This window comes from Magnolia sinica, chromosome 10, assembly GCF_029962835.1.
Source record: "Magnolia sinica isolate HGM2019 chromosome 10, MsV1, whole genome shotgun sequence".
Classification (NCBI taxonomy): domain Eukaryota; kingdom Viridiplantae; phylum Streptophyta; class Magnoliopsida; order Magnoliales; family Magnoliaceae; genus Magnolia; species Magnolia sinica.
The window spans coordinates 17,974,629-17,984,818 of NC_080582.1; positions in this window are offsets into that span (position 1 = coordinate 17,974,629).

The following is a 10,190-nucleotide window of genomic DNA, read 5'->3' on the forward strand; positions in this document are numbered from 1 at the left end:
AAAACTCTTTTAAAGCCGCAGTCCTAATATGATTATGAGTTATTTTTTAAAAAATAAAAAATTATGAAAATCTAAAACTCTAAAAATAAGGTAATTCTATAAAAATTAAAATTACTAAAAATAGTAAATTTTTTCTAAAATTTCAGTTTTTAGCTGGAAGTTTGCGTTTTCATTTGCATAATCTCGTGTGATCCAAAGTTTGCTTATGTAAATTCCCAAACTCTCAGACACCTTCTGACTCGGTGTACTCGTCCATCGTATAGGAGTTTATGTGCGGATAGTCTATCAATTGGACTCACTTTTGTTGTGAATAGTGAGGCCCACTCCAAAGAGTCACATGCTTCAGTACAGTACGATCTTACAAATATCCAACCATAGAAAACCTCAACCATGGATTATCCTACTCTGTTCAACCTGGATCATCCATTGTAGAACAATTCAAGGCATACCAATGCAAACCCCTGGGGTCAGGTGTAATCATTACACCGTTACTATGGTTTACCGTCGTGTAGGAAAATCCAGACGCACCCTCGATTTATTGAGTTTAATGAGATTCAACGGAAAATTTTCTTTTCCGTGTTATTTTCTTGTCGGTAGTACAATCATATTCCAGATGGAGGGCAATCCAAACGCACCTTCAATTTATTGAGTTTAATGAGATTCAACTGAAAGTTTTCTTTTCCATCTTATTTTCTTGTCGGTAGTACAATCATCTATTCCAGATAGCTCGTTCTGATGAAATTGTGGGCTCGTTACTGAATGAATTTAAATTTAGTACCAACGGCATGTATGCTGACACGTCATACATGAAATTGACATGAAGTGACTCCTTTTGCCTTTTGCGATCATGTTGCGTGCTGCTCGGACGGATCTTTGAGAATATCCGACTTGTCTACTGTGGATTCAGCTAATCATTATTCACCGTGAATCTCATAGATCAAAAGTAAAAGCAAGCAGAAAGGCCAGTCGCCAATCAGGCGAGACACGCACGTAATATAATTTGGAATACTGGTCATTTCTATAACGTATGCGCATCGCTGACTTGCTTATCGTTAGCTGCATGGGTCTTAGGAACATGGTGGGTCTAGTTCTTCAAGAAGCTGACAATCAGCTTATTGAAGGCAAGTAAATTCGGACAGCAGATTATTATTATTATTATTATTATTTTTTAACACACGTACTCACACCAAAGTGAACCCATGACCTTGTGAAGAAACTCTTGTGAGTCTACCACTGAGGCACGAGTAAGGACCTGTATATAACATAATGTTATATGATTATATAAGGCTTGTCATAATGAGTAAGTGACATCCAACCTAATCACCAGTGCTATAGATTATGTTAGACTTTAGCTAAAAAATAAAGCTGCTAAGAAGCAAAACTAGTACATATTATAGGAAAAAATAAGGACAGGATCGATCACCATGAAAACTTCTTGGGACTGCCAGAGTTTTGGGTCAAGAATGAAAGTCATCTTCTTCTTTCATTTTCTTGTTATTTAAGAAAAAGTTTATTATTCTAGAAGAGTTACAAGCTTAAAGTTTAATATACGTAGGAATTACATAAGTCATATTAAAGAAAAGACTATTCATTTCTTAATAATTATATCTCTTAGATTTTTATTAACCTTTTTTATTTGAGGGTCCTCATGCATTTGAGGTGTATCACAGATGAAGAAGATACTGATTTCTTCCTCCCACTTTCGGCCATGCACTTACTAAGCTAACGCACATCATGGTGAGACCCACAAATTCATTATTGCACTCTCCTTGGTAATAGGTGTAGTGATTCCCATTCAAATATGTATGGTAGACCCCTTGAGCCCTTTGCACTCATAGGATGGAGGTGCATTTACCGGGTGTGACTTCTCCTACATAGCCCCAGTGTGAAGGAAAGTTGCAACAAATCTATTCAGTCCATGGCGTGCGGTCTCATCTTCAGATTGGACCCAAGTTCCAGACCAACACAAAAAGTTGGTAAGCAACAGAATACGTTAGGGTGTAAAATCATTATTAATCCTCTAAATTCTACAGTGGACTACATGAGTTTTGAAATGCCTTTTTAAGTGCATCTCATAAATATCCAAAAAATTACAGATTTTCGGGTCTTCGTAGGAAAAAAGAACCTATAGAAGACCTATCGTAAAGAAGCCAGGACCTCCTGGCCGAAAGAGACAAAACAAAGGAACACGAAAAGAGACTGAAGGCCTTAATTCTTCCTCTCTCTGATCGATCCGAGTCCAATCTTGTTAAGGAAGAGGAAACCCCTCACTTGCTGAGGTAAATCTGCCTTGCAAGAAGTAATAAAACAAACTTGGGACACACTTCCAACACGCGCGAGCGCATCAGCCGAAGCATTACCCTCCCTGAACACGTGTCTGAACTCCACCATGACTAGATTCCGAAGTCTTTCCGTAATGGTTCTCCAACCTTTCCATATCCAACCAATGTTTGCTTCCTCATTAAAGACCTTAATCACCAAATCTGAATCTGACTCCACCACAATTTTCAAGAAACCTTTTTCTAAGCATTGAAGAAGCCCATCATGAACTGCACGAATCTCAGCTCCAATATTGGACATCACACCATAACCAAAAGCGAATCCAAACATGAAGTCACCCTTGTCATTTCTACAAACACCTCCACCCCCAGCCAAGCCCGGGTTTCCCCTAGAGGACCCTTCAACATTCACTTTCACCCAACCGGTAGGGGGTTTCTGCCATAAGACCACAGACTATTGCAAAGATTATTACTACATCACAACCCTATACTTGGGGTGTGAACAATAGTGGTCAGCCACCAAGAAACTTTGGTGGTAACTGATTGAGTCTTCATAGCTCTATCATCATAAAGAGGCCCATTCCTAGATCACCAAAGTTCCCAAAGAATAAAGGTTGGAGTTGGTAAGCAACAGAATACGTTAGGGTGTAAAATCATTATTAATCCTCTAAATTCTACAGTGGACTACATGAGTTTTGAAATGCCTTTTTAAGTGCATCCCTTCTTCAAGCCATGGTGCATCATGAGATGACTCAATTGGATGGTATATCATACCATGGTGGACCCTACCACGCATGATTTAGTAGATTCTAATGGTGGGCTTTTAAAGCAAATTTTGTGTTCTCTATGATGTAGCTCACTCCGATTTTCAATTGGCTTGATTTTTGGGCCTGGGCAAATAAAGCGTGGTGTACTTGATCGATCGAGTGAATCTAATCCATGTAAAATCATTCCATATATGGTAGCACAGGACACAGCCCCTTATGCCTAGCTAGTTGAAGGCAGTGGGAATTCATGGCCGTCGCTTCTCATTGGCAGATGTCACTATGTATTGGCACAAGGTCACAATGTATCACAATGCTGTTGGAGTATGCGATTGTACCAATTTGTACATTCTTCATTAGTTTCATCTAGGATCTTGAAGTTGCGAAGGCAGTCACAAAATCCGGGAACTCAAATTGAAGTAGTAATCTCCCGTCTGAACAACTAGGGAAAAGCTGGTCCGCAGATGGAATTTCTTATTAGGTAACTTTTGGATGGAAGACCGGTCCAAGTGAAAGAAATGTTTTTACTTTGGTTGGCGGGGACATCGAAGATGATATCATATACGATCACAAGAAAGGAGTGTCTATTTCTTTGATGAGATCTATCTGATGGAAGGTTGCAGGGGTAGAAGAGGAAGAGGTAATCATGGTAGCAGCACTAGTAAGTTTAGGTCTTGAAGAGTTTGTGAATAAGGAGAAGAAGAAACGTAAAAAGCAAGAGGTAGAAATCAAAACTAATTTGAAATTGCGTATATATTAGTCAGGAACATGCATATTAATGAAAGGATAATTATGACTCATATGATTCAAGTGTTTACTACATGTTATGATGACGGACATGGAAAGGAAAATTTTTGATATCAGTCAAGAACATGCACATTAATGAGAGCAAAACCATCATTTAATTTTTGTCTCGGCCAAGCAAAATTAATAGAGAGTTGACACATGAAAGGAAAACTAATCGTGTTTATTGCATTGAGCAACGCACCACGTCGCTTTTACCTTTTTTTCTACAGTCGAAGCAACATATTGGAACCTATTTTTGGTCATTTCTAAAAGAACCAATTAAGAAATGACATGTGTCATTACACGAGAAGTATATAGCACATATAGAATCTTCGAAGATATTTCGAGCGCTTGTTGCAAAGATAATAATTGACACTGGTTGCATAATATAAAAGGCGGAACATGATCGAGAGAAAAAGTGATGTTTAAGCGGTTACTACGGCATATTTCCAGAAAGAGTCTGAAAGGCCGGAGTGGTGCTGAAGCAATTGTTGTAATCGATTGAACGTGGGAAGAAGCATTTAGATGACTATCTAAAGGAAGTTTATACATAGGAAAGAAATTCAACGAAGAAAAGTGTCTCATACCAACCTAATAAAAAAAAAAAAAATCAATCTATCAATTATCCATTATGTTCATTAGCACAATTTATCTTTTACATTCCTTAGCACAACCAGTAGCCTAATCCTATCTTATGAGCAGTGATAACTCAATAGCTGTAATCCAAGTCTATACTCATACGCCAGACAATTTCTACTAAAATACAAGCAATTCTCTTGGAAATGTGCTTTGCAGGTGCTTCATGTGGTTGACTTTAAGTGTTTTCTTTTTGTTTTCTTTTGTATATGAAAGTCCTTTTGTATGAATGACAAGGTGCAACTCATTTGCAAAGGATGAATTCTACCTTCTAATAATCGTCTAATAATTTTAAACAATATTTGGCGAGTGGTCGAGTAGGCGGTCGTTCTTTTCACATCTTGGTCATATATGGTAAATTCGAACATATCTACCTTTCTTGGCAATTGAGGTCAAAAGTTGTTCGGTTGGATCAAGCTACACGGTCGGTTCTAGCATGCCCACACACGTCACACGTGATGGTGATCTAATTATAAAAACCGAGGGGCCAATATGATAATCCAATCGCTTGATCTAGACTATACATTCGTTCCAACACAGATATCAGGGATGCCATAGAAACATGCCTCTAATATTACAAAAGTAGGACTGTCAAAAGTCTGGGCCCGGGTAGGCAAAATCAAATTTTGAATAGGCCCAAGCCATTAAGCTCAGCCCAAACAGTTGAAAATCTAGACCGTGCACAACCCAGGCCGAGCCCATTGACAGCCCTAGAAAGAAGAAGTAACTATCTATTTATTAGCCTTTAATTTGGACGGACCAGATCATTTACAGAAAAACCAATCCAATAAACAATTCATCAACCTATCAGTTAGATCCCATTATTTAGATAATTGCTTGTAATTCTAAACCGTCACTTCTGTAGAAAATCCTAACCATCCCACCATGGGCAGGATAGAAAAATAAAGAGAAGTCATGAATGGATTGAATCATGCAATAAGTATTAATTTTGCATAGTGGCCCATAAAATGTTTTATGGACTTAATATGCAGTTCAGATAGATTGATTGGACCGTGTAAGTGCCGGGTGAAAATAGGAGAAAAGTACGGGGGACAAGACATGGGGCACACTTCGGTGGTCGCATGCTTTTGTGAGGTTCACGTGTTGCATTCATCCAACAGATTGACCTACTATGAAGTGCACTAAACACATGAATTAGGACAATCCGGACCGGGGCGCATGACATTATTAGAAACAATGCACAACTACCAAAACCTCAAAATTTTAAGTGCATCGCTCCAAATGGTTTCAGATGACATCCAACCCGTTCAATAGGTGCACCCCACCATGATCATGGTATAGACCAAAAAACAGGCTAATCCAATCATTAGATTGGTTTACTTCAAATTTCGGTGGTTTTGTGCAACTTTATATTGTTTTCTATGGTGTTGCACACCTAATTGTTGTTGGATTGACCTTATTTTTGGGTGTCAATATCATGGAGGGCCACCCAATTGGACAGGAGAGATGACATACTCTCACAACGTGTCCCACCTGATAGAAAGGTAGTGGTGGTACTGGTACAATGTGTGCGCACCCAAAAAAGTTTTGCACAATGCTCATTAGGAAATACTGTACAATTCCGTTTGAATTTTATTGAGTGCTGCTAGAGCCAAATGTTTAGTCATTGAAACCGATGAGATTATGGACCCCATTATGTATCGTCCATAACACAATACTATGGGTTATCCAGGAAATAGCACTCTAATTTGACAAATGTAATTATTTATTCATTAGTCCTTAATTTGGACGGACCAGATCATTTACACGAAAATCCATACAATAAACAATTTGATCAACATACTTGTTGGGTCTCATCTTGTAATTCCTAAGAGTCACTTTTGTTAGAAAATCATGTGGGTTGGCTACAAAAATAAAGAGAAATTATGGATGTTTTGGATCATGCAATCAGTGTTATTTTTTCCTAATTTGTAATATCTCTTGTGAACGTAATGAGCAGTTCAGATCAATCAATTGGGCTGTGTGATGTGACTAGGAGAAGAGTACCGGGACGCTGGCTTGGTAGCAAACTGTTGTGAGGCCCACGTGGTGCATGCATCCAACATATTTCCCTATTAGAGGTAGACTAAACCCCAAAAGTTAGACATCCGGCCATGGGTTGCGTCACATCATTAAAAACAATACACAGTAACCCAAAATCTCAAAAACTCAAGTTCAAGTCTCTAAATGGTGTTATATGACGACTAACCCGTCCAATAGGTGGACCCTACCGACGGTTGTATAGATTTAAAAAAATGCCTATCCAGTCATGAGGTTGGCGTTATCTTAATCACCACCGGTGAGGAGTCTCGAACATAAGACATCCCGCTCTGATACCAATTTGATGTATGACAATTAAACTCTTGTTTTAAAAGCTCAAACTGATAAAGTATGGCGAATTAATCCCTTTATCTCATAGCTCAGGCTCCACATCTTATGAGTTAGGACCTCGGCCGGACCCTCTTGTGGACTCGTGGGCCCCAAATCACATGGGCCGCCCACCCTGAGTGTATCTCCGCATCCCACGGGCTACCCCACTCAAGCCCGGTGTGAAATGCCCTAAGTCCATATCTAATAGATTATCTTGATAAGCCAATGACTTATTCAATGATCTTAATTATGTGAGACAGTTCAGGAAATAATCAGACCACTCGAATTGTTTAAATTCATAATAGAACACAACTCCATAGCACATATGCAAAACTCCAACAACCCTCGAGGGAGATATGACGCTAGAGGTGAGGGTTTTTCCTTTGAGCTTACCTTATTTTAAGATGATATGATTAATCTTGTCTTTTACATGCTTTCATGTTACTATGATTTTCTCTCTACAATTGTTTAGTTTACCATCAACACTTATTTACCCTTTTGAGAATTACGATATGATGTTAATTACGAGTGATCTTTATGAATTTATGTGGATACAAGCCTTGCCATTGCCTTTATCAATTTTGTTGAGTTAGCTCTTGCTACTCTTCTCTTTTGAGTTGGACATTGCCACTCTCCTTATTATTGAGTTGGTTATTGCAACTCTCCTCTTTGTTGAGTTATCCATTGCCACTCTCCTCTTTATTGATTTGGGCCATTGCTACTCTCTTCTTTGTTGAGTTAACCATTGCTACTTATCTCCTTTATTATGTTAACCTTGTGTTATTTAACTTTATGGCTGGGCCATGTGTCTTTTAATTTTAAAGCTCCCATGATTCAATGGATTTCCCTCTTTGGTGTAAGTACTATATTGGGAATCCCACTTCTAGCAATCAAATAAATATCGTGGACGTAATGCGTTTTTGGTAGTGGCTCCTAGGGCGACACGTTATTCCATGTATCATGCGTAGTGGTGCACTAATCGATGTAAGTAATTCGCAATGCGTGTTACATCACCTTAGGGATTGGATGTCACAAATAGTTACTTCATGAACAAATCGTGTCACGTAATTCATCTAGTCATGTGTTGCGTCGTCTTGGGATAACTGCGTAAATCCATGTTAAATGTGGGACACGCCGACGAATCTCCATAGAATAGGATGCAGGGCGAGGCGGATAATTATAAATCATTTTCCACATTGTGGAGATCCTTAAGTGTGATGAACTGCATATAATTTGCTAGGCATGCATCTCATGTAGGTTGCTTAAATCATACTACTTTAATGTAGTCTAGTTCTCCTGTAAGAAACCCCATCCACACACATTACCTTTGATACACGCTCCTTAGGATGTAGAATATGCCAACCTATTGAGTATGTTGAGCATATGAGTAGTGCATTAGGCAGGCTCCTCTGTGAAGAACATATGCAAAAATATGGTAGCTCCACCAATCAGGCAAGGCAATGCACGTTGAACATGGACCACTGGCAATTATATTTAAACCATACATTCTTTTTGCATATAGGTAGCCCAGTCGATGGATACAGCAGAAGGCCTACTGGTCTCACCAGACTCTACGGGTCGGGCCTCGATAGAAGGCTCGACAGCTCCCCGGATCTCTGCAGGGGGAGCCTCCTTGTGAGCGGTCGCCTCAACCATCACTTCAGTAGCAACAGGGGAAAGCTCCACAGCTGTCGCCTCATCTTCAGTCTCTACGATAGTGGGAGATGAAGGACCGGCCCTCCCCTTGCTCCTGGAGGTCATCTTTTTCTTCTTTGTCTTCTTCTCCCTCATGATTTCCTCAAGAGAAGGGGCCTTGCGTTTAGAGACGGGCTTCAGCAAGGGACAAGCTTTAAGCATTTCTACATTAGAAAAGAAGGGGATTTAATTACAAAATTCACAAAACTCACTAAGTCCTAAGGTCGGCCAAAGCTCTTGCCAATGAGGACGGTATCAAGACCCGACTTAAGCAAAAGCTCTAGTTAAAAAGTACTCTCCAAGACCGAGCTTCCTCTCCTAACAATCTTTCTCCTTGAACTCAAGTAAGGGATCTAGCATCCAGTTTGGGAGGATACTTGGGGATAACTGCAATAGAAGAAGAGATATACGCAAACGGATAAGAACACTTGAAGCCGACCAATTGCTAAACGATGAAAGAATTAAGTCCAGAGAAAGCCGATCTGGAGTAGTGAATGCGGTAGGGAATAGACTACGGTGAAAGGTCAAGCCCAATACTTCCTAACTGCCAAAGGCCCAGAACCACTTGTCCTTCCAGTTCTTGTTGGAGGTCGGGACGTCTGTGATAACGGTCCCTATGGTTCCCCTCCAGGCAGAAAAATAGTACCAGCCTTGGTGAAAACGGTTAGGCTCCATTTAGTACATGTGGAGGAATTCATCGACGGTAAGTTTGAGCTGCTCAAGTTCGGACCAAAGGACGGAGCAACCAATCAATGCCCTCCATGCGTTGGGGATCAGCTGCCCCGGGGCCAAATTAAGACAAGCAAGCACTCGTCTCACCATGCTCTGCAAAAGGAGCCTCAGGCCACACTAAAGGGTGACCTGGAAAATGGCCATTGCTCCCTGTTGAGGGCCAAATATTGCATATTGGACCCCATTTATCACTTGATTTTATGAACATGATAATGCTTAATATTCTATTTTACTCATGTTTGTGTTGCAAGGTGAATTTAAGAGCTTAGATTGAAAAGGGTGCTAAAAGCATGGATTTAATGCTCAAGAATCACCAAGGCAAGGGATGGATCTTAGGAGACTAAGATTGAAGAATTCACATGCCAAAGATCTAAGAAAACCAAGTGAGGAATGAAGAGAATCAAATATTTGAAGTGAAGAAAAGGAATCATGAAATTGTCCTGAAAACGAACATATTCTTGAAATTGTCCTGAAGAAGCATATTCTAAAACTCTGGGTCATTCTATGAAATTGCGCAGAGGGAAGTCTATTTTGGAAAACAGCGTAAATTTGATGCGATTTCTAGAGTTTTCCAACTAGGAGCGAAAGTTGGAGTTCCACTACTATAAATAGAACTCCCTAGGATGTTCCTAGGCATCATCTAAGGTTTGGGGAATGGAGCAAAAGCGTGGAGAAGCCACCGCCAACAGTTTTTCTTCCTCTTCCTTAGTTGTGTTTATGTTTTTCTTTAGAGATAATAGTCCAATCATGGATATAGTTGGCTAAATCTCTTGGCTAGGGCTAAGAGGTGAAGCTTGTAGTATGATGGGATGTTTCTATTGCTTTGATTCATGTTTATATTGAACTCTCTTTAATTCTAGTTTGATTATAAGGAATACTTTTAGTTTTTAATGGTTTGTTGTGACTCAAATTACAATAAATTTGCGAT